The sequence below is a fragment of the Puma concolor genome, chromosome D1 (assembly GCF_028749965.1).
Source record: "Puma concolor isolate L17-30 chromosome D1, mPumCon1.1.hap2, whole genome shotgun sequence".
NCBI classification, from domain to species: domain Eukaryota; kingdom Metazoa; phylum Chordata; class Mammalia; order Carnivora; family Felidae; genus Puma; species Puma concolor.
Genome location: NC_141676.1, coordinates 89,062,108 through 89,086,296, shown reverse-complemented (window position 1 = coordinate 89,086,296; position 24,189 = coordinate 89,062,108). Strand labels below are relative to the sequence as shown.

The 24,189-nt window shown below is 40.0% G+C and overlaps 1 long non-coding RNA gene across 1 annotated transcript in view; it reads left to right on the top strand.

Annotated features, from left to right (window-relative positions):
• The first annotated feature begins 14,612 nt into the window (after positions 1-14,612).
• LOC147576851 (uncharacterized) overlaps positions 14,613-24,189 on the top strand; it is a 10,990-nt gene continuing 1,413 nt past the window's right edge. The window contains exons 1-3 of the long non-coding RNA XR_015241471.1: positions 14,613-14,705; positions 15,092-15,164; positions 15,497-15,555. This is a non-coding gene — a long non-coding RNA (uncharacterized LOC147576851). The remainder of the gene's footprint in view (positions 14,706-15,091; positions 15,165-15,496; positions 15,556-24,189) is intronic.

The following is a 24,189-nucleotide window of genomic DNA, read 5'->3' as shown; positions in this document are numbered from 1 at the left end:
GTGGCAGAATTGCGATTTAGGAAAATTGATTGGGAAAAGAGATGAATGGAAGTTCTTGGTTACATCCAAGATTCAATCATGAAGTGAGGAACATTATGGAAAATTTCCAGAGGCTAAATATAGTAACAATGGCACCTAAATCTCACATATACATTCAAAAAAGAAAGTCAAAGCCCGTGATTGTGAGTGAGGTAGATGGGTTTCCAGATGTAAGTCTTCAAGATATGTTTGATTAATTCAATATGCTCCTTTAATATTCATTATATATATATGTTGTTGTATTATTATTGTATTGTGGTTTTTTAGTAAGCATCTTTGACTGATTATTTAGAATGGGGATTGGAGATGCGGAGGATAGGTCAGACAGTAATATTTTATGAAACTAATTATCTGGAGATTTGTGAAAGACAGTGTAAATGACAGGGACTCATAAGGAGAAGAATCTGTGTCTTACAAAATGGAAGAACTTTATCCATGCTCTAGCAGCAAGACCACAGAACATAACCATGTCACCAAATCATAGAAGAATTCTTTGAAGTTAAAAAGATCACTAATGTGCTTTCTACTGCCTTTATTTATCACTAATAAGGCACTAATAATAATCACTATTTATCACTATTTATCTCTTCCCTCAAGAAGTTTGTAACCTAGCTGGGAAGACTGGATTTACATAAAGTATATATATACTAATATTCAACCAAGGGAGACTGCAGAGTCTGCAAGGTTAAGGACAATATCATCACAAGTAAAAGTAAATACTTCACTAAATACTTCACTAAAAAGTGACCAAGAAAACATTTATTATCTCACAGAGCAGAGTCCAGAGACAGGGTGTGACCATGTTGATTAATTTGCTGGCTCAAAGTCATGCCAGAAGTCTAGGATCCATGTTTCTGAAATTTTCTTTGCTTTTCCCTCCTGGTTGCAAGATGGCTACTGCATTTCCAAGAATCATAGATGATGCCAATCTCCAGAGTCAGAAAATAAAAATATTTGTATCTTTGCATCCTTTTTAAGAACGTGAAACCTTCCAAGAAGTTTCTCAATATACTTACCCTCATCAATCATAGGTCAAAGTTGCCTCATGCCCATGAATAAACTGATAAATTGGGAGGCAGAATGGAGTTGCTATGATTGGCTATGCAAGACCAGTAGGACTCAATCTGTAGATCATGGACTCATGGGCTCTCCAACATCCTTTCAGGGGGTCAGCAAAGTCAAACTATTTTTGTAGTAATACTAAGAAATTACAGGTCTTTTTGACTGTGTAGATATTTGCACTGATAGTGCAAAAACAATGGTAGGTAAAACTGCTAACACCTTAGTGTCAATCCAGGCAAAGTCACAAATGAAAATGAAAACATTGAAAAAAAAAACAAGCCATGTTTCTGGCTATGGGAAACCATTTTGAGGGTGGGGCGGGGCTCCTGGGACAGGAGGGTGCAGACCCTTGCTGGTTGGGTATGTTCATACTTAACATGAATTCAATACTATGTACCATTGTAGTATAGTAACTTTTATACAGCAAAAAAAAAAAAAAAAAAAAAAAAAAAGACACCATTGTTCTGTTGTGTAGCTGTTGTGTTCTCCACTGCCACAGCTTATGGTAAAGAAAAAGGCCAGTTTCACTTAAAAATGTCCTTGATGAAGTAGTAAAAATGACTAATTTCATAAGACTTGGCCTTTACTTATTTTTTATTCTAGATGACAAGATTGGAACTACACATAAACCACTTCTGTTACATTCTGAAGTATGATGGCTGTCTTAAGACGAAAACACTTGTGTGATTATTTGAGTAGTAAGATCAATTATCCACTTTTCCATTTAACACCATTTTTACTTGAAATAACAAGAGACAAAGTATGGTTATTCACACTATACACTTGACAGAAATTTTCCCAAAAATGAATGAAGTCACTTCCAGAAAAACAACTGACATTATTTTTTGTTACTAATGATAAAATTTGAGCTTTCAAATGTAACTTAGAGTTTTAGAAAAACCTGCACGTGCTACCATAAGCTTTATAGTTTCCAAACACTTAAAAACTTTTTTGATAAAATTAGTGGTGACATTAAGAAATATGTTTTGGTGAGTTTTTTGATATTATATAGTAAAATAAGTCAACATTTAGAAGATCTGCATAATTTAGTGAACTGATATTTTCCAAATGACCAAGGCATGCTGTTAAAAAAATCATACGTGACTAAATGACCATTCAAAGAACAAGATAAATTAATGGATTTTTGTGCAATAAAATATGAAAAGGTCATCACTTAGTTTAAGATTCTACATTGCAAGTAAATAAAAAAAAACACTTGCAAGGTTTAGAATATCAAAGAATATGCACAATTATCTGAAAAGAAAATATTCCTCTCTTTTTAATTACCTACCTGTGTAATTAAAGGCTAGATTTTCTTTATATACTTCAACCAAAACAAATATCACAACAGATTGAAATGTGGAAGCAGAGATGGAAATCCAGCTGTCTTCTATTAAGCCATACATTAAGGAGATTTACAAAATTGTAAAGGAATTCCACTTGCCTCAAATTCTTTTGGCACATGTAGTTATTTTTTAATAAAAATATGTTATTTATGTTGGCATGTACTTGGTTTATCATTTTTTGGAATAATTTTACAAACAAGTGTTTTAAAATTTCTCAATTTTAAATGTTAATGTGGTAAATATCAATAGATATAATATACATAAGCAAAACTCCTTGAGGAACACAATTGGGAAGAGTGTAAATAGATCCTGAGACAAAAAAAAAAAAGTTTGGGAAATCCTAGTTCAAAGCAATAAGATTTATCCATGGGTTTGGGAGGGACACAGTCTGCCTGGAAGGACATGACTACCTGAGTCCTGAACCAGTTGGGAGTCCTGGTAGGAAAAAAAAAAAACACAAAACAGGTGGAGGTTGAGTGGTGATTCAGGGTTTACCACAGGGATAATCCTATGAGGAATGGAAAAAGGAAGTATCAGCTACTCTTTCAAGGAAAGAGAACCATGGCTCAAGGGAGGAGACAAGGTCATAGATGATTCCTTGTCCTCACCCTGTGCCTTCCCTTCCTCTCTTCTAACCCCCTTATTTTAGAAAAGAGGGACTCAAACAATATGTTAGGCAAGAAAGACAAACATCAGTGGAGGAGACAGTATACAAAGTACAAAAAAATAGTTGAAAAGACCATCAAATCATTTCATTGCAACTTAATCTTTTTTAACATTGAATAATTTCCCACTTTTCTGGGACTCATAGGTATATGCACACACACACACACACACACACACACATATGCACATGATTTTGAAATACATACATATTTTTTCCAGTGGTACCTGCAACATGTATCCTACAGCCAAAATATACCATTTACAATCTAATAAATGTATGTTGGGAAATGTTTGAGGAAGTGTTTTAATATTTTGTTTTAATTTTTTATTTTGGGGGCTGCTGAAAAGGGGAAGGGGGAAAAAGTAAGATTAAACTGTGTTCAATATTGCTAAACCAGTTAAAGACAAGGTTAAAAATATCAGGATTATTTTTTAAAAAAACATGAAATCTCCTAACTTGACAACCATGGATCTTATCAGAGTTGGAGAAATGGGATCCAGTGTAAGCCAAGTATGAGTCTCCACACTGATAGCAATAAGCAAAATGATAGTGGAAACTACATGAATCCATCCTCAGATTCTTGAGGCTTGTTCCTGATACTGTCACCTCTGAAACTTTGTCATTTGTTTCACCTACCATGATCTCCACACACATAAAGGAGTTTCGCTTTCCACCCACTGGATTAGATCACAAGCTAGTAGCAGTACTTGTTAATACTATTTCTTCTTTGACTTTGCATCCCTAGATTGAATGCACATTTGGCATATATTAGAGACTTTGTAAATGTACTTCTAAGGACAGTTGTGGTGACTGAAAGCCATTTAATACTCCTGGAGGAATACAGATAAGAGGGCACACCCTGAGCATATATGAAGTACCACTTGGCAGCCAGGGTCCACAGGAGATGGAAGGATTGGTTTGGAGATGTCGTTGGAGCTTTCATTCCATCTCTTCGACCATCTATAACCATCTTATTCCTGTTCCTTTTTTCTCTCTAATATTCTGTGTTTTCTCTCTTGTTCTTTTTGACCATCCCTCAATCCAAACTGAGTTTTCTTCAGCTTCTCTAGGCCCCTGGCTATGCAAATTTAGTTTCTCAACTTGCCCTTGGTTCCATATTACTCTCTTGTTATTGCACATGTTGTTCTCTTGACCTGAAATATCCTCCCCTGTTTTCTTATCTTTCTATCCACTCACTCATCCCTAAAGACACAGCTCCAAAGTTTGATGTTCTGTGAAGTTTTCCCTGGTTCCCCTAGGAAGAATTAATTATCTCCTTTTCCACCACAGCTTTTTATTTGCATTTATGTTGTAGCTCCCCTAAAATGGATCAGGCTTTGCTCTTTCCACATTTCCCAGACCATGCTGGGAGCTCCCAAAGGACAGAGGTTTTACCTTATTCTTAAGTGTGTGTGCCCCATCTAGCAAGCAAGTGGCACATGCCATATGCTCCTCAAATGCTTGGAATTCAGTGAAGGAATGAGAACAGCATCTCAGGTCTGAGTCTCTGGGCTATTTGTCTAACCAAGTCTTCACTTTCTATGAGGTTCACACCATTTGCTCATTCTCCTTTCTTTTTTTCACCCTTTGTTACCTTCAGCCAGAAGCTAAAGCCTTTCATCTCATGCTTTGGGATCCTGCTTCTCACCCAGGGTCCAGCTGCTGAATAATCATTACCAATTAGGATACGTAGATATTGTCATGTAGCATAAGTTTTCACGAGGCAGTATTCTGTCCATACTAAATAGTTATACATGTGGGTACACTAGATGGAGGGTGTTTTTCAAATGATGAATCAATTAACCAATTAATTAGTGTGTATTGAGCCCCTATGCCACAACCTAGCATTAGTGATATGGGGTGGAGGGTGAAAAGAAAGGGAAAGAAATGAATGTTTTATTTATATAGAATTGCCAATATTTGACCCCATAAAAGGAGCTATTTATATAGCTGGAGTGGCTTAGTGGACATATATTGAAATGGCAGAAACAAGGGATGGGTGAATATAACCACCATGGGATTACAGGGGGAGAAGTAACATGGGGTTGGGTTGTTAGGGTGCCAGGGAGAGGAACTTGCCTTGGGTCCTGGAAGTGGGTACATCCTGTGCTGGAGAGTACCACATCCCAATGTAGGACCAACTAAGCTCTGTGTTTGGTTGGACTGGCAAGAGCCTAGGGGAGGACTTTTCCTGGGGTCTGTGGGGAAGCAAATCTGCACAGAGGAAGGGGGCCACGTCACATAGGGCAGTTAAAGAATAAGCCTTGGGATGCCATTTAAAAAAAATTTTTTTTTAACATTTATTTATTTTTGAGACAGAGAGAGACAGAGCACGAACGGGGGAGGGTCAGAGAGAGGGAGACACAGAATCTGAAACAGGCTCCAGGCTCTGAGCTGTCAGCACAGAGCCCGACGCGCGGCTCGAATTCACGGAGCGGGAGATAATGACCTGAGGTGGAGTCGGCCGCTTAACCGACTGAGCCACCCAGGCGCCCCTTGGGATGCCATTTTGATGTGGCTATTGTAGGTTTTATGACAGGCCAGCAATTCTACAAAGCTGTGTTTAGTGGAGATTAGACTCAAAATGTCCTAGGCCCATGTGGAAAGCTCCTTTGCAGTAAATTCACCTTCTAAGATGCTTTTGATCCAGGGATACTAATTAACAATAAAGGTATGTTAGATTTACTAATTTTCTCCAAAGGATAGTTCTTCTAAAGATTGGCCCCTCAAAAAAGAGGAATTGAGAATAAGCTCCTTACTCAGCTTAAAATTTTGATGACATCCTCTGAGCCATGTTCCAGCTCTGCTCAGGGCCCTCAAAATGAGTTTTTAGCACTCTCATCTTGGCTGGGATATCTTGGTGCTGGCTTCCTAATTAAAAAGGTGTCTGTAGAATGTTATTTCCTGATTAGAACTCAAACCCTGAGGTTGTAGTAGCTCAGAACTGCAACTCAGAAGTTCATTATACCCACTGTGTGCTGAATATATGAGAAAGTCTTTTACCTGAATTGTGTTTGTTTGTTTGTTTGTTTGTTTGTTTTGGCCAGGGATTTTGCATTCAACTCTTTGACTCAAGGGTACATGGCTCCTGCACTGATCTGTGGTGGGTTGTCTGAGACCATTGAGGCAAACTTAGGGATCTAAAAACTGACAGCAAAACTACTGTATCACAGCAGAAGGTGGCACCTATTGAAAATCCTTCTATATAGGGGCACCTGGATGGCTCAGTCAGTTGAGCATCTCACTTAGGCTCAGGTCATGATCTCGAAGTCTGTGAGTTCGAGCCCCGCGTCTGGCTCTGTGCTGACAGCTCAGAGCCTGGAGCCTGCTTCGGATTCTGTGTCTCCCTCTCTCTCTGTCCCTCCCCCACTCATGCTTTGTCTCTCTCTGTCAAAAATAAATAAACATTAAAAAAAAAGAAAATTCTTGCATAAATGCAGACCATGTTCTCAAAGGAAAAATTGACATCATAGCTCATAATGAACTATTCAGTCTAACCCCTACTTATGTCATTGTTTTTATGTGAAAGCCCATTTTCAAGTTCAACTCAAAAGGATTTTGTCCCTAGTTCAACTTTGGGAGAGGGAAGGAATCTTCACCTGTTGTGTTCACACTGAAACCCAGCACTCAGCGATTTGGGAGTCTGGTAAACAGGGACTTCAGGTTTATCCATTTTTGTCCTTTGTTCTTGTTACTAGTGCTTCTTTTCATTTTCAAAAGTTCCCAGTTTGGCCAATACAGTGACATCCGTGAAAGATAGGATAGCCAAAATTACCTTACTTCTGAGGCTTTAAGAGCCATAGTGGGTACTCAGGGGAGGAAGGGAGTCTGGGGACCCAACGAATGTCTGGGAAGGGGATGCCAGGAGGTGACTGCAGGCCCCACAGATCTCCTGTGATCCTGCCAGTCTGGAATGTTTCTGCAACAAGGGATAATGTAAGTGCTGCTTTCTGCTTTAGGGAAAGTGTTTCCTAAGAGAAGAGGAAGAAAACAAAATAGGGAAAACCTGGGAAGCTCAGCTAAAACTGGGCTTAATGAGTCTACGCCTCTCCTGCCACCAGCTCTTCTCCCCTCTGGTAAGAGAGAGGCAGCAGCTTTTATTCACTGAAAATTCTGATGACCACGGGAAGGAGGAAAACACAGCCAGATACTCAGGGCCCCTGTTTGGCAGGCAGCTGCCTTCTCATCCTGGGCTGAAGCTGTTTCCTGCTGAACAAAAAATGGCTGTGAAATGTCAGCTTGGGAAAGCATTGCTGGGCCTCAGCTTGTAACTCCTCCTCCTGGGGGTTTAGTGCGTGGCAGAGCAATCCTATCAGTTCTGCCAGTGATTCCCCTGCTGTCAATAGGGGTTATCATATCAATAGACCCACAAATAATTGCCTCCACCAACTATTGCATTTCCCAGAGAAGCTAATCCCTAAGGAGGAGGGGGGAGAACAGCTAATGAACCACATCAGAAGGTGAAGCAGAAGGAAAATCTCTCCTAGGAATGTCAAGGCAGCACATGCCTCTCTGTGAGATGATAAGGCAACAGGGTTTGGGACTTGGAGAAAATCTCTAGCTGCAAACAAGACTGAGGAAGGAGGAGAAAAAGAAGGAAAGAACAGAATCGGCTTTTTACCCTGTGTGCCTCATAAAATGAATGATCAAAAGTAAATTACAGACTTGCAAATGAGTGGTTAACGACTGAGACAATATGAGTGCAGAGAGAAGCTCATCAAAACACACTGGGCAAGAGCAAGAGAGGGAAGGACTGAATACAAATGACACTCTATAAAGCTGGAGCATCACAGCAAATGGCCCCCAGCGGAGGGCCAGGGTCATTCCCCACACCTGTTAGGGGCAAGGGGAAACGTGCCGAGGCTCCTTTCAAAGGAGGAGGAGATGAAGAGGCTGTGTGCATGGAGGAAAATAATAAGGGGGAAGCATGGTAGAGAGGAAGGAGAACAATGGCGCAGCAGCCCCCAGCTCCCCAGGGGAGCTGATGAGAACAGCTCTCTTCCCTCTACAATGGGATGGGACTTCAGTGTGCAGTGGGGCTGGGGGAGGGTAAGAGAGGCTCAGGGACAAGGATATTCTTTGCAGTCATGCACAACCTCCCACACTATAAATGCCCTGAATGGTGGAAGTCATAAAATGGGGTGAGTTCAGGGTCAGGGAGCCCCGGATTTACTTAGGATCCTTGTGAAGCCCCCTCATCTACCTCGTCTTTCAGCTGCTGCTTATTCCACGGGGACTTCAAAAAAGCTGGAGAACTCAGGTTCTGGGAGCATTTTAGTGGGAGGGAGGGTGCCAAAGCAGAACGTGCCAACACAGTGGAGCAGGTAATTGTAGGGGTGCCACACAGGAACCTCTCCACTAGTTCAGGGCAGGGTGGGGGACCAGAGGTGAACCATTAGAGGTGGCTGCTCTCAGGAAGATGGATACTACTGCATACTGCAAAGTCATGCACACTCATTGGACCATGGTTAATTATGAAACAAGTGATTTTGAAGCCCTAGGATGTGCCAGGCTCTATGCAAGATGCAGAGGGTGCACAAATGGTTATAATTGTCCCCTGTATTTTAGAAGCCTACAGTACAGCAGGAGAGAACAGATATATGAATAAATATTTGCAAGAAATAATTGCAAAAGGAACAACTAGCTGAGCATTGTGGGAGGCTTCACAGAGGAAGTGACATAAGGTCTGGGTCTTAAAGTGCCAGATGAGGAGTGGGGTGAGGGTGGCATGCCAGGAAGAGGATATAGAGGCAAGAATAGAGCATGACGTGTTTAGAAAGTGGCAAGCAGTCAGTGTGGCTTGAGAGCAGGAGATGAATGTGGGAGGTGAATCTGGAAAATTAGGATGAGGATAGATTGGGGAGGGTCTTTAAGTTATGCTAAAGAGATTGGATTTTGTTTTATAGGGAAGCCACTGGTGGTTCCTGACTAGGGAAAAGGCATCATGGAATCTGTGGTTGGAAAGCCCTCCCTGGCAGCTGGGTAGAGGATACACACACATTGAGATGCCTGGGGACATCTGTATTGTGGTCATTGGGTACATCTGCTGTGCCAGGTGCCTACCTGCCCATATACAGGGATGAGGCCCAGCAGGTAGAAGCATGGGAGGAGCAGAATTGGCAGGGGCTAGCAAAAGGTATTAGATTTCTCCGTCCCATGCAGGGGAAGAGCCACCTGCTCCATGCAGGTTTGAGCCAAACCACACAGTAGGTTGCTTTTCTACCTGCCCTTTAGGCTTAGGTGGTAAATATTCAGCTCAAAGGACATAAAGTGCAGAACATAAAGAGCTAAGGAAACCCAAAGCACTAGCACTGGCATCTGTCCAGCAATGACCTTAAAAAGCCAAGAAATCAAGAAGTTTTCCAATAGGTTTGAATTTCTGATAAATTAGCAAAGACAACTAAGATGGTCTCTTTGCTCCCCTTATCATTTAAGCACGGCATTTGTCCTGATTTAATTTTCATTCGTTAACATTTGCAAAGGATGTTGGGACTGGAATTTTCTTGCTTTCCCCTACCCTGATACTTAATTGATTCCTATTGATCCTTAGGTCACAGCTTAAGCGTCACTTCCTCAGAAGAACCTTTCTCAACTCTATAGACTGATTTGGTCCTCTTAATTTTTGTCTGTCTAGGACCTATCTCTTTGACAATAGCCCTGTTTTAGATCTTCTATTTTTTCTCCCTTTCTTTCAACTTCAAAGCATATCTTCCCCATGATACATTCGCCCTAGGCATAAGGACTTCTATATTGACTGATGAAAACCATAAATAAGCAAATTCGCAATACAGTGTTAGGACTGAACATGGCTGTGTGCGTGTTAATTTCTTGCATTTGTTACTGGTTTATGAGGGGCCCTCATCCGCAATAGAAAGGGCTACTGGTCTAAGGAGAAATGGATAGAGATATTTTGACTTAATGGATCTTCCTCATCAACTTTCAAGTTCCATATCCACTATTTAAATCTATCATATGGCCCCAGTGTCCCTCATCTCTGAAGCTGTACCACTTCCAAGGCATTGGCTGGAACGTGTGCCCCTAATCCCAATGAATGGAGACTACCAGTTGCTGAAAAAGTTTATTTTCCCCTCTTCTTTACACACAATTGTGTTAGGGGAAGCAATGTATCCAAGTATAAAAGATATATTTCCTAGCCTCCTTTGCACCTGGAGGTGGACACATGGCACAGTATGGCCAATAAGATATCAGTGGAAGTCATCAGGTGGGCCTCCAGGAAAGCTGTATAAGAGGGACTAGACTCAGTTGATACATACACTTTTTGCATTTCCCTCATTCTGGAGCTAGGATGTGATGGCTAGAGCTGGAGCGGCAATCTTGCAACCTTGAGGCAAAAATCAAGCAAATTCCACAGACCTCAACTTGGACATCCTTGAGCCACTAAGCCAATATCAGCAACTGCCTACATCTGGACTTCTTACTAAGTGAGAAAAATAAACTATGATCTTGTTTAAGCTAACATATTTTGGGTTTTTTTCTGTTATATGCAGTAAAACTCAATCCTGAATTGATATACCCATCGTATTTTGCAGGCATTCTGGTGAGTGAGTCAGCCAAGCTTATGAGTACCTGCACCTTATTAGGTTCTAGGAGATTTCTTCCCTCCAGTGGGATGAGCACCAATAAGTAAGTACACTTGTCTTATCGCCTCTAGTAGGCACTGCCAGACCAAGCCCCTGCCCTTCCTGTAACCCCATTTCATACTGTCCCTTTTTCTTCACATGCAACAGTCTCTAGTCCCACTGATTAAATTTATGGAATATACCTTTCCCCGGGTCAGGTTCTTCTTACTTGATGTTCCTCCCTCTGTCTCCATCCCTCCCCCAACTCTTCAGGGTCTCTTGAATCTTACCATGAATGCCATCTGATATCTAAAACAAACCCTTTCCTATTGCCCTCATTATTTCCATCTCAATCCTTTTTCGGTTTGTTTTATTCATGGCACTATCACGATTAAAACTTTTATTGTTTTTTTCTTGTTTATATATTTTTTGTCAGTTTCTCTCTCTGCATCCAGCTCCTTTCCACCCACCCCCTCCAATCTGAGGACTACATGCTCTCTTAGTTTCTGGGGAGCATCTCACATGTGGTAAACATAAAGGAGATGCTCAGTAAGCACAGCCCATTCTCACTTTGCATGGGTCCCATATTTGTGAATTCACTTGCTCACTAAAATTTATTTGTAACCCCCTAAATTGATACCCGTGATGCTTTTGCAGTTATTCACAGACGTGCAGAACTGTGAAAAATGTGAGTCACCTCATACACATGTTCCCAGTTGAGGTTAAACAAGATGATGCTCTGCCTTCTTGCTTCAGTCCTCTTAAACAAGTGTCTTTTTGTGGTCTGTTGTGTTTTTAAAAATCCTTTTGTGTTTTTTATTGGTGTTTTCCTGTGTAAAATGGCCCTCAAGCATAGTGCTGGAGAGTCACACAGTGATTCTATGTACAAGAAGGCTTTATGTGTTTATGGAGAAATATATATGTTTAAATGAACTTTGTTCACGTATGAGTTATGGTGCTATTGGCTGTGAGTTTGATATTAATGAATCAACAATATATACTAAACAAAGTGTCTCTGAGCATAAAATAAGGTTTTGTATTGATGGGTTAACAAAAATCTTGTGACCAAAGGCTTACAGGAACATAGTCCTGTACTTCCCTTAGGAGCAATGGTTCAGTGCTTTCTAATTCATGTCCACAGTGACTTTATAGAACAGTACTACCACAGGTAACAAGAATGGACTGTATTTGTTGATGAATGCTAATGTTTGTGCTGGGTGTGATGTGCGCACAGGGGAGGGAGAGGGAATTCTCAGCATCATAGCCAATGCATAGTCAGGCCAAGTTAATTCTGCTCCCAAGTTGGCAGATCTGGAGATTGTTTTTTGCAGGTAGAGGGAGGTTTCTTTAATTCTCTTGGCACCATCCTGTAGAAGGACTGTAGCGAGATGCCCCAGAATCTACAAGGTGCCCTGAGGTGGTGATGTTTTTGGAAAGGGAATTAAGAGCCAGCACCTCTCTGTGCCTGCCTATGTCAGACAATTATAGAGAAGAAGAATGACAAGAGAAAATGAAAAGGAAATGGGCTGACAGCCTGCAGAGTGGTATTTCAACTCCAACACAAAACATTCAGTAGTAATTATAGAATAACCTTCATTTAAATGCAAATAAGCCTGTAATTAAGATAAGGGACCTACCATTTGCCAGCGTTTTTGTTGTTTCTTTTTATTTTTTAAATTTTTGGGGGGTGACAATTACAATTTCTCACACATCCCCCTGCTTTATTGATGAGTAGTCATTATGTTTATGGATTGTGTTGTGAGTGCAATATTTGGATAACTGCAGAATAGAAATTAGTGTCACTTACTTTCAGCTGCCCCTAGCAAAAGGAAAAAAAATGTGTACAGTGCATAATGTTGACATAAGCAAAACTTCCTAAGTGGCATGGCCCTGGACGGCATCACATAATGTGCTGTCCCAGATCACCAAGAGCCTGAGACAAATGCACTGAGTCCAGAATTACAGAAGGAAACAAACAGCTTTCTTGATGACTTCTAGCAGAGCTGCTGAGCTCTTGCAAAGCATCTACAAATTGCACCAAGTGTTTTTCCTTGGTTGAAAATGGGCAGAATGAAGGATAGAATTTTTAGACATTTTCTCAATAGGATCTTCAGAGAGGGAAGATGATGATCTAGCCATGGCCTGTGTATTAGTTTGTGACACAGGACAAATTTCTTAGCCTCTTTTGCCAAGTTAATATTGATCACTTCACTTATTGCCTGCTATTGACTCTGATTGACTCACACTCTGGATTAGGAAAAGTGAGATCTCAAACAGACCAAATGGGCTACTTGCTGGGTAAGCAGTTATTCATTCATTCCCTCAACAAATATACCCCTTTCCCCAACATCTTTTCTTTTCATTTCTTTTCTTTTTTTCTTTTCTTTTCTTTTCTTTTCTTTTCTTTTCTTTTCTTTTCTTTTCTTTTTTCTTTTCTTTCTCCTCTCCTCTCCTCTCCTCCTCTCCTCTTCTGCTCTCCCCTACCCTCTCCTCCCTTTCCCTTCTCCTCTCCTCTCCTCCCCTCCCCTCCCCTCCTCCTCTCCTGTTTCTTCCTCTCTTCTCTCTTCTCTCTCTCTCTCTCTCTCTCTCTCATCTACTAGTGCCAGACCTATTTTAGATGATTGGGAAATATAGCAGGGAAAAAAATGGCATCAATCTGAAATAAACCATCCAAAGAATGCTGTGGAAAACTTTCACAGGCACGTCTGGCTATTATTTTGGGGAGGTATGATCAACCATTCCAACCAGTCCTTATTGCCACTTTTCCTTAACTCATTGACTTATGTTGTGATGGAAACCTTGCTGGAAAACATCAGAAAGCAGGGTGTTAAAGAGCAGCTGAAAGGTCCAGCAAGTTCAATTTATTCTTTTAATTAGCAAGGGGGTTGTTTTAATAGTCCATTAGCCATCACCTAATTAAAGAAAACTTTTTTCCCCCTAAAATATACAGAACTCAAAGGAGAATTTTCTAAGATGTTCTTTTGCAGAGGTTTGTCAGGTAGTCTAAATACTATGCTATATTCTTCAGGAAGTAGTTGGATAGTTGCCACCTTAACATTTTTTTTTTTAATTATGTCTTGAAAGGATACAATATTTTTGTAGATTCGTGTGCTAAACTGGAGAAGCTTGGGACAATAAGCTGAACAACATGAGCAAAGCCAAATTCAGGTGACAAATCTAACAAATCTGACTCTGCTAGCACAGTTTTCTCACCCCCCATCCTAACTTGTCCTTTGGCATTTTTCCTTCTCAACACCATGAAGATTTTACAAAAAGTTATGTGCTTTAAATGAACACATCTTTGCCTGAAAGGTGATTCCATAGCTTTCCTTAGGCTCTTTGTATCTTTAGTGAGTGTTATCCATTTGTCTGGCTATAGATGTTTCCTAGGGAACCTCAGATGCCCTTGATAGAGTTTACACACTGTTACCTAAGACTGAAAAGTGTTTGATGGATTAACTGGGGAACTTACAAAACTTTAATGTCTTTTTTTTTAAGTGCCTAACTTTGTATCCTCTGGGGTGATTGTTAACTTCAAAAGCCATTTCAAGGTTCAATAAAACTAATGGAGGTGAGATGGGCCTAGTAAAGCATTCTCAGATTCCTATTCTCACCATTCTTTATCACCCACACAATGAGCTTGCTAAGCAGCTCTGCATTATCCACAGATAATGTACACTCATCCTTCATCTTAAGTCAAATGACACCTCCACCACGGAGCCTTCTCTAATCTCTCCTAAGAACACTAGAATTAATTACGCATTCCTTCTTCCATGTTCTGTAACAAAGACACCTCCTCTTCTTTGCCAAAAAAGAAAAAAAAGTGAGTGCTACCCATAGTTCCTTCATATTTCTTGAGATAGAAAATAGATCTTAAAGTTGTTGAAACTTTTGATTTGGTAATTCTATGTTGCTTCTAATTCCAGGGTAGGATCTCAGGGGTGTCCAGCCAGCCTTTCTTTGTACTGAAAGGGGTCACCTTTTCAAGCATTGTATTCACACAGCTTTGAGGTAGGTATCACCTTCTAAGGTTCTTAGGAAGCTTTGAGCTGGGGGAAATCTTCTCATTTCAGATACTCCAGACTTAGGTATTCTGTTTAATAATTAAATAAGGCTATCTTCATATGTGTGTTTAGAGAGAATACCATGAGGTCAATTTGTTTTGGATTCCTCTAGCTGAAGCCAGAGAGTTGAGCAGGGCACCATAAACTTGGGGGGAGGGGGGTGGCCAAGGTGAAGAGGCTCCCCACCTGAGGTGGTCAGTGAGCCCCAGTCATATGGTAAAAGGTTGACAAAAGAGGTGACCATTCAGGACCCCTAAGGAGAGACTTGTCAGTGGATTTTGGGAGAGTTACATATCATAATTTATTTTAGATTTTCCTTTTAAATTTTTATAGTTTATTTCTTCTCTGAACTTCATTTCTAAACCATTACTGTTCTGGGTGAGCTGTGCTTAGAGACATAACGGAGGTATTTATGTCTTCACTTTGGGAAAAAAGAGAGGTGGAGGAGGGTTGTGGCAGTGTTGAGAAGAAGCTCTGAGAAATCTGAGGGAATGGGCAGAAAAACCTGGGCAGTAAATTGAAGAGAAAGTTGATGATCAGCTATAAAGACAGATTTGTGCAAGGTTTAAGTACTCCCACTTGGAGAAGGAATTTGACTTCTTGCAGTTATGCAGACAAAAGCTCAGTATAATAATGGGGTTCTATAATTTGGTATCCAAGTGAATGATGAACCCCACCCGCCTTGAGAGGATTTTTGGTGACTTTGCTCATTCTTCTTGTTCTCTGTCTTCTAAACAGTTGAAGATGGATCCAAGGGCCCACATGGAGATCAAAATGCAGCATTTGCTTCATTTCTGGTACATCTAGTTTGAACAATATAGGAAAACTTAGTTACTGTAAACTTTGGGACCTGCAGAAGGGTCCCTGATATGGGTTTGGACCACCAAGTTGCAACAGAATGAAGTAGAGATGAGCATAAAAGACATTTTTAGATATCTGCAAGATACTGCTAATATTTTGGGGGTTTGCATGTATTTAAATTATTGAGAAATGTTCTATTCATATTATATATATATATATATATATATATATATATATATATATATATATATATATATATATTTATATACACACACACACACCCCAAATATATATATATTTGCCATCCAAGTTCATGGGACTCCCTAATTCTATCCTTGGACTCCTGAGAGGCCTGTGGAACCCAGATTAAGTAGTTCTTTCTTGGGAAGAAATTTCATGAGCAAGAAAAATATCAACAAACATTTTATCGAGATTAAGTAGGCTGCAGAGACCTAGACGCCTTAACTACCCACCCACCCCCAGATGCATCTCCAGGGGGATGAAAGTCAATGAAGGTGGAGGAAGGTGTCTTTCTGGCTCCAGGTGCAGATGTTCCACCCTACCCCTTGCCCTGCCCCAGACCCACCCTGATTTGGGTTTTGTTGCTTTCTTTTTTTTTTTTTTTTTAACTTTTATTTATTTTTGAGAGACAGAGAGAGATAGAGCATGAATGGGGGAAGAGCAGACAGAGAGACACAGAACTTGAAGCAGGCTCCAGGCTCTGAGCTGTCAGCACAGAGCCCAACATGGGGTTTGAATCCACGAACTGTGAGATTGTGACCTGAGCTGAAGTTGGACGCTCAGCCCACTGAGCCACCCAGGCGCCCCTGGTTTTGTTGCTTTCTTCACTAGCTCACCATGCAGCCTCCCACAGCTTGCTTCATTCTGAATTTACATTGTTCCTAAGAACAGCTCATTTAGTTTCTCCTCATTCTCTCCTGAAGGGAAAGCAACACAAATATACAAAAAATGATGAGTATCTTTCCAGATGCAGACAAATTCATCTTTTTCCGGGGCATTTTATTTTTACTCTTGGCAGAAGTGGTAGACTTGGTCAGCAACCCCCAAGGATGGTTCATTAGGGATGGGAGAAGGAGCACCCATGATGTTTGCTGTCCCAATCCTTTGCCTGCTGCTGTGATGACCACCAGAAATGGAATACAGTCAGAAAAGCACACTGTTGTTAGGGTGGGTTTTTTATTTACTTTCTTAACAAGCACACTGGAGGAAAAAGTCCCCTCTGTGACTTTGTTGTCACCTTTACCAAATTAGCTGCATTTGGATATGTCAGGGACTGTGAATGTCAGCCTGAACCATTTAGCTGAACCTGCCTACTATGTGCAGGGCACTGTACAGGATTCTGTGTTGGCTGCAAAGAAGAATTCAGTGATAAATAACAGTCAAAACATCTTGTCTCCTACCATCCCTCTATCACAGATATTGTCACTGTTAATTTTACGTGTCTGCATAGCTAGACCATGGTGCCCGGGTATATGGTTAAACATTCTGTATGTTTCTGTGAGGGTTTTTTTTTTTTTTTTTTAATGAGATTAATACTTAAATTGGTGGACTTTGGGCAAAGTAGGCTGTCCCCCATAATGTGGGTGGGTCTCATCCAATCAGTTGGAAGGCTGAACAGAACAAATCTGATGTCCCTCAAGCAAGGAGGAATTCTGCCAGCAGATGGCTTTCTGGCTGGAATTACAACACTGAATCCCTCCTGGGTCTCCAGCATGCTTGCCCTCCTTGTGGATTTTGAACTTGCCAGCCTCTACAATCATATGAGCCAATTCCTTTAAATATTCCCCTCTCATACACACACACTATTTTTAAATTTTTGATTGAAGTACAGTTGACATATAATACTAAACTATTTTCAGATGTATAGTAATTCAACAATTATATACATTATGAAATACCATGATAAGTGTTATATTATTGACTGTATTCCTTTTGCTGTGGTTTTCATCCCTGTGGCTTATTTATTTTGTAACTGGAGGTTTGTACCTCTTAATCCCCTTCACCCATTTCAACCATCCCCTTCATATCCCTTTGGCAACCTCCATGCTAAATGAAATAAGCCAAACAGACAAAGACAAATACTGTATGATTTCACACACACACACACACACACACACTATTGATTCTATTTTTTTCTGGAGAACCCTGACTAATAGAGATATTTTACACCTTTGTCTTTCATCTGATTTGCTACTTTTAGGGCACATCTCATCTGCAGGGGAAGTTGTCTATGACAGGGCTCTCCTATAATCTACTTCCTTAGAGATTGGTGGATAAATTAATTTATATCTTTAACAGCATGCTTAGAATTCTGCAAGGAGCATCTAAACTTATAGAAATCATCTTTGATTTAAGCAAAGGAATAAGCAAATGAAAGTGATTGTCAAATACTTAATGATTTCCTTTCCTCTGGCATATTTATGGTAAAGAGTGATTTTTTTCATCTTACAAAATGACTGTTATAATCCCTGGTTACGGAGAAGGGACTAAATTCCTAATATGTCTGTGCAGGGTTTAGAAGAAATAGGGTCTAACTGGTAAACAGGCTTTGGTTTTACTGACTTCCTGCTGTTCCTATTCCACACACACTCCTCAGCAGTGCTCATCCTAATCCATGACTTCAGTTACCAATGCCATGCTGATGACTATTATGACCCAGAGCAGCTCTGAGTCTCAGATCCATATATCCAATGTGTCTTTTCTTCTCTTGGATGTCTCATGGGCCTCTTAGTGTTAACATGTTCAAATCTAAGTGCATCATCTTTGCTGTAAATTCCAAATTCTGACCTCTTCCTGTATTCTCTGACTCAATGACTATGCTTCTGCTTGCCCACTTGTCTAAACCAGAAATTTGGGCTCATTAATATAGCTTAAACCTACATCTACTTCTTCCTCCCTTTTTGATTGTTTTGGTACAGTTCATGATCTGTTCAGGATTGGGTTATCATGGCTGTCTCTTTCCAGCTATCCCCTTTACTCTTTCATTTTACCCTCCAAACTGCTAACCCAGTGACCTTTCCAATGTGCAAATAGTTGTCTAGCTATGTTTTTTCTTAATGTTTATTTATTTTTGAGAGAGAAAAAGACAGAGTGTGAGTGAGGGGAGGGGCAGAGAGAGAGGGAGACACAGAATCTGAAGCAGATGCCTATCTCTGAGCTGTCAGTACAGAGTCTGACGTGGGGCTCAAATCCACAAATGGTGAGATCATGACCTGAGCTGAAATTGGACTCTTAACTGACTGAGCTACCCAGGCACCCCAATAGTTGTCTAGCTTTTTAGAGTCCTATAAAGACTTTCTATCAATTTAAGGCTAATATTTAAACCTCTCAGCATGGTGCATTAGCCATTGCTGCATAATAAATAATCCCAAGGCTTAGTGGTTTAAACCAATAAACACTTACTATGTCATATAGTTTTTGAGTATCAGGAATCTTGGAGTAGTTTGGCTGTAGTTAGTAGTTAATAATTCTAGCTCAAGATGTCTCATGAGGTTGAAGTTAATCTGTTCGCCTGGGCTTCAGTCTCTGAAAACTTGACAGGGATTGGAGGATCTACTTCCAAGCTCATTCATGTGACTATTGGCAAAAGTCTTCAATTTCTTACCACATGGGTCTCTCCATTGAAACATGCTTTTCCCAAAGGGAGTATCTGGGAGAGACAGAGAGGTGGGGTAAGGGGAGAGAATGAGAGAGTGAGGGGTGGGAGGAGCTCAAGATGGAAGCTTCAGTCTTTTATAATCTATTTTCAAGTGTGATATACTGTCATTTTCCCTGTATGCTGTTGTTCAGACAGACCAACCTTGGTAGAATGTAGGAGGGGACTACACAAATGTCTGGAGACCAGAATGTAGGGTTCATTGTGGGGCCATCTTGGAGGCTGACTACCATATATGGCATTTAGCAACTTTCAAAGATCTTGCTTTTGCTTACTTCTCTAGGTTCTTTTCTAATTGGACTTCTCGCACTGTGTCTTTAGTCATACTAAACTTCCAATGAATTGTATCTTTCACAACTCTTTGCCATTGCATGCTATACCCTCTGCTTTAAAATCCTTTTAGCTCTCTTTATTTTTCCTGATGACTCTGTCATGCCTTTTATGAGTCCCTACCATGAAAGGGCCTCTTGTGACATCCTTTTCCCCCAACTATAGGTCTTTCTCTGTGCTTTCACAGATCCCCACATCCACCTCTATCATACTACTTTAAAATCCATAATAATTATTGGTTTATGAATCTCCTACATTCTACTGTGATGTTTCTGAGTTCAGAGATGGCGAATTTTTTTTATCACCCATTTTATTCCCAATATCTCTCAAAATACTGAAATGTAATAGGAGTTCAATAAATGTGTGGTGAATGAGAGAAGAAATGAATGCACATTTTGCTGCAGAATATGAATTACAGGGAGAAGGGAATACAGGCTCTTTTGTCAAGTTTTACTATATTTCACAGTTTTATGGGTCAGGAATATGGGAATGCTGTTCTTGGCAATTCTGCTCCATGTGGCATTGAATGGAGTTGCTCAGTGGTATTTGGCTAGAGTATGAGCTTGTCTAGAAAGTTAAAGATGTCTTCTCTCCTGTGACTGTCACCTTACTAGCCATGGCTAAAATATTTGGCTTGGCTGTGTGTACCTATTTGGTCTCATCAGAACAGCAACTTGGGGTAGTCAGAGTTCTTGTAGAACAGCTAAGGGGTCCTTGAAAGATTTCCAAGAGAGCCAGGAAGAAGCTGCAAATCTTCTTCTGAGCCAACCTGGGAGCATAACTTACATTGCATTTTATGGGTTCAAGGAAGTCACAGAGCCAGCCCATCTTCAAGGAGAAGAGACTAGAAGGTCACGAGCAGCAGGTGGCCTGGCTCACTGGGGAGCCAACTTTGGAAATTAGATCCTGAAACTATAATCAACTATTGTCATATATATTTTACCTATGCTAAGTTTCTCTGCTATTATCCTGAAAGCACAATTTTCAAATATTTCAATCCAATTTTTATTAATAAGAAGGAGAAATGAGGGCTTACTATTATACATTTAGGTCAATGTGTAGCTGGATAAAAGTTGTATCTATAGAATCTTGACCATAAAATACATGTCAGCCTTGAAGGAAGTCTATACTGACATGACAGAGGGCTCTGTTCTTCATACTGCAGCATTTCAATTGATGATTTGATAAGGATTTTCAACTGCAGTGGAATCGTTTTCCTAGGGATGTTTTGGAGGTGCATAGGGTTATTTTTGATTGTCACAAGGACAATCAAATGTTGCCACTAATACTTAATTGCATCCTATGATATACGGAACAGTCCCATATAGCAAAGAATTATCCTGTCCAAAATTTCATTGGAACTCCTATTGAGAAACACTGAATACATAAAGATAAGCCTCCCATAATTGCTAATGTCATGACCTAATATGATTATGATAGGAGAATATTGGCTCAATAGCAGATTACATGGGGAAAGAAAACAGAGATCTTAGTTGGATGCAAGATTAATATAAACCAACACCATGTGTCTGCCAAAAATTATTGTTATTTAAAGCTATATTTAATAAAAGTTTCAGTTCAGAACACAAAGAGCTATATTGATAAAGATCTCAGGCCATTATACAGTGGTCAGAATGCTCGTGGAGTTTTACGGTCGCTCCCAGCAACCTGGTTTTAAGAGTGGCATAGATAAATCAAAGAATGGCCACCAGGAGAACAAAGAGTCTAGAAGCTATGCCTTATGAGTGGGAAACAGCTATTTTCAACTATTTGAAATATTGTGTGGAAGAATGATTAGGCATATTCTTTGAGATTCTAGAAAGCAGAATTAGGATAAATGAAGGAAGACTTTTCTAATAATTAAAACACTTTGTCAAAAAATGGAGTGTTATGCCTTGTGGGATAATTAACCCTGGTTGAGAGTCCCTGTAGAAAGTGGACTGCTTTAGCCCATGGGGTGATTTTATTTTTTTTTTTTTTAATTTTATTTTCAACGTTTTTTTATTTATTTTTGGGACAGAGCGAGACAGAGCATGAACGGGGGAGGGGCAGAGAGAGAGGGAGACACAGAATCGGAAACAGGCTCCAGGCTCTGAGCCATCAGCCCAGAGCCCGACGCGGGGCTCGAACTCCCGGACCGCGAGATCGTGACCTGGCTGAAGTCGGACGCTTAACCGACTGCGCCACCCAGGCGCCCCATCATGGGGTGGTTTTAAATGAGCTGAATATTATGAAGGAGACTCCTGTATAGAGTGGGATCCCTAAGTCAGCTTCTATCATTATTATTATTATTATTATTATTATTATTTTAGGATTCATAGACTCATATTCATGAAATACTTGTGGACACTGCTTCTCTACACTTTTTATAATAATGCCTTAGTTCATAATGCCTTTCTTCAGCTTTGTAACTGCAAATCAGTCCCTTAAGCTATCTAAACTTTTATTTCTTCAATCATAAAGCAGGAAATCAGAGTGCCAGCCATATATTCCTAATTGGATAGCTGGAATAATCAACTTACATAATAGTTTTAAACTGTAAAGTGTATGAAAATATAAGAGAATATTTTGTTTTCCACAGAGGCTGTGGACAATGTGTCTTATGTCTGAGAGAAATGATTTAACATTCTTTTTGAAGGCCATCCAAATGACTTGTAATTGTTCTCCTTTTTTCTGATAAGGTGTGAAGGTCTCTAATAGCTGTCAACAAAGTGTCATGTGGAGTGATTTAAGTAGCACTTACTGTTCTCGTATTGGTTGGCCTTTATTTGGTCCAAACTTTTGAACAAGGAGGAGACAAGAAGGGGTGAAGGGGAGGGATGTTAGATAAGCTTTTACTTAACTGATGTTTATTTTGGGGGGGGGGAATGCCATCATCATTATCTGTGAAAAACAAATGTGTGTTGGCATCTGCTCTTTTTTGAGATGGCTCCATAGTTAATGGAACTGTCCAAATTCCCCTGTTTGTTACAAGTGTTCAATAACAAAAATTCAAATGAGTAAATTTAAACATCAAATAGGCTGTATTCAATGATTCATTAATTGGGCAGCATCCCATCTAGCAAATAAAAAGGAGCTCCATGGAGCTGCAGAAAAGGAAAGTTTTTTACAATTTTTTAATGTTTATTCATTTTTCAAGAGACAGAGCGCAAGTGTGGAAGGTGCAGAGAGAGAGGGAGACACAGAACCCAAAGCAGGCTCCAGACTGAGCTGTCAGCACAGAGCCCAGTGCAGGGCTCAAACCCACAAATCATGAGATCATGACCTGAGCCGAAGTCAGATGCTTAACCAACTGAGCCAGCCTGGCGCCCCCCAAAAAGGAAAGTTTTTAAAGGCAGAGAGGGAGAGGAAAAAAAGGAAATGATTAGCAAAGAATGCATTGTTTCAGGCAAGGTTGCTTTCCTACTGGCAATGGACTAGGTCTGTCAGCAGACTACCTCCTAGTGCTGACCAGGAAATTCCAGGTTGGCTGATTGTAAGTCACATTTCTGGGAGAAGCTGAAGCTACCTTTAGGGCAGGTATTAGGTCTTGGTAGGGTTTAGGATATGTGACTCTGTTTTGGCCATTTTTAACACAATAAATTATGAAAAAAAAAAGAACACATTGACTTAAACTAAATTTTGTTGTTGTTGTTATTTTTAAGAGATACAAGTTAGCCGAATCAGCCTCAATAACCCATTCTAAATTCTAAGAAGAAAAAGCAAATTAATGTTCATTTAATGTTTAATTAAATTTATTATAGCTGGTATGCTGGTTTTAGGTTGAATTTATGGTATGCTAATGTTAGAGTTTTATGTGTTCTATGTACACTTTATAGCACATTGGGGTCTCTTGCATAATCAACATGTACCATATACTTAATGCCCATTTTATGTGAGTTGGAGCACATTTTACTATTTTAAATGATTATAGAAGTTTATTGTTATGTTTCTCCCCTTATATCATATTGTTAGCGATGTCTATGATTTATTTGATGCCAAATTCTTGATGTGGAACACAATTCCCAATTATAGCAATCTTCCTATAGGGAGAATGGTATTTGGTTTGTAACAATCCACTTTAGCATGAGATTTTAGGAATGCAGTTACAAAATAAGGCAACGGTATGCATTTTTCACTAGAGGTGAAATGTTTGCTGGTTTGTTTGTTTTCTGAAGATAAGGAGGATATATACTAACAGTAGAACAAAAATAAGCCCCATAGAAGTAAAAGTGATTATTGTTGTCTCTGTGGACATGACTAGTGTTGGTTTTCACTGACATCCCATTTAGAGTTACTCCTTCCTCTACACTTCTGCTAGTGTTCTCACATCAGGCAGCTCTCCAGAAAGGAATTTGTAAGAATATCTTGTCCAAGACCCACCCTGCACAAACAAAAATGCTGAGATATGGAGTGCTCACCGAAGTGACTTGCCCTGGGCCATAGAGCTGGTAAAGGTCAATGCCACACTTGAAATCAGATCTTTTGGAATTCGAACCCAGAGCATTTTTTATGATTCACATTTTTCCTTATTATCCTGGTGCCTTGTTGCCAAGCAAGTGTTAGGCGTCATTGTTTACCTGATACCAGATTTCTGCTGTGGAAATGCCTCTCTCCAACCCCCGCATTTCCTCCTGTCTGGGTG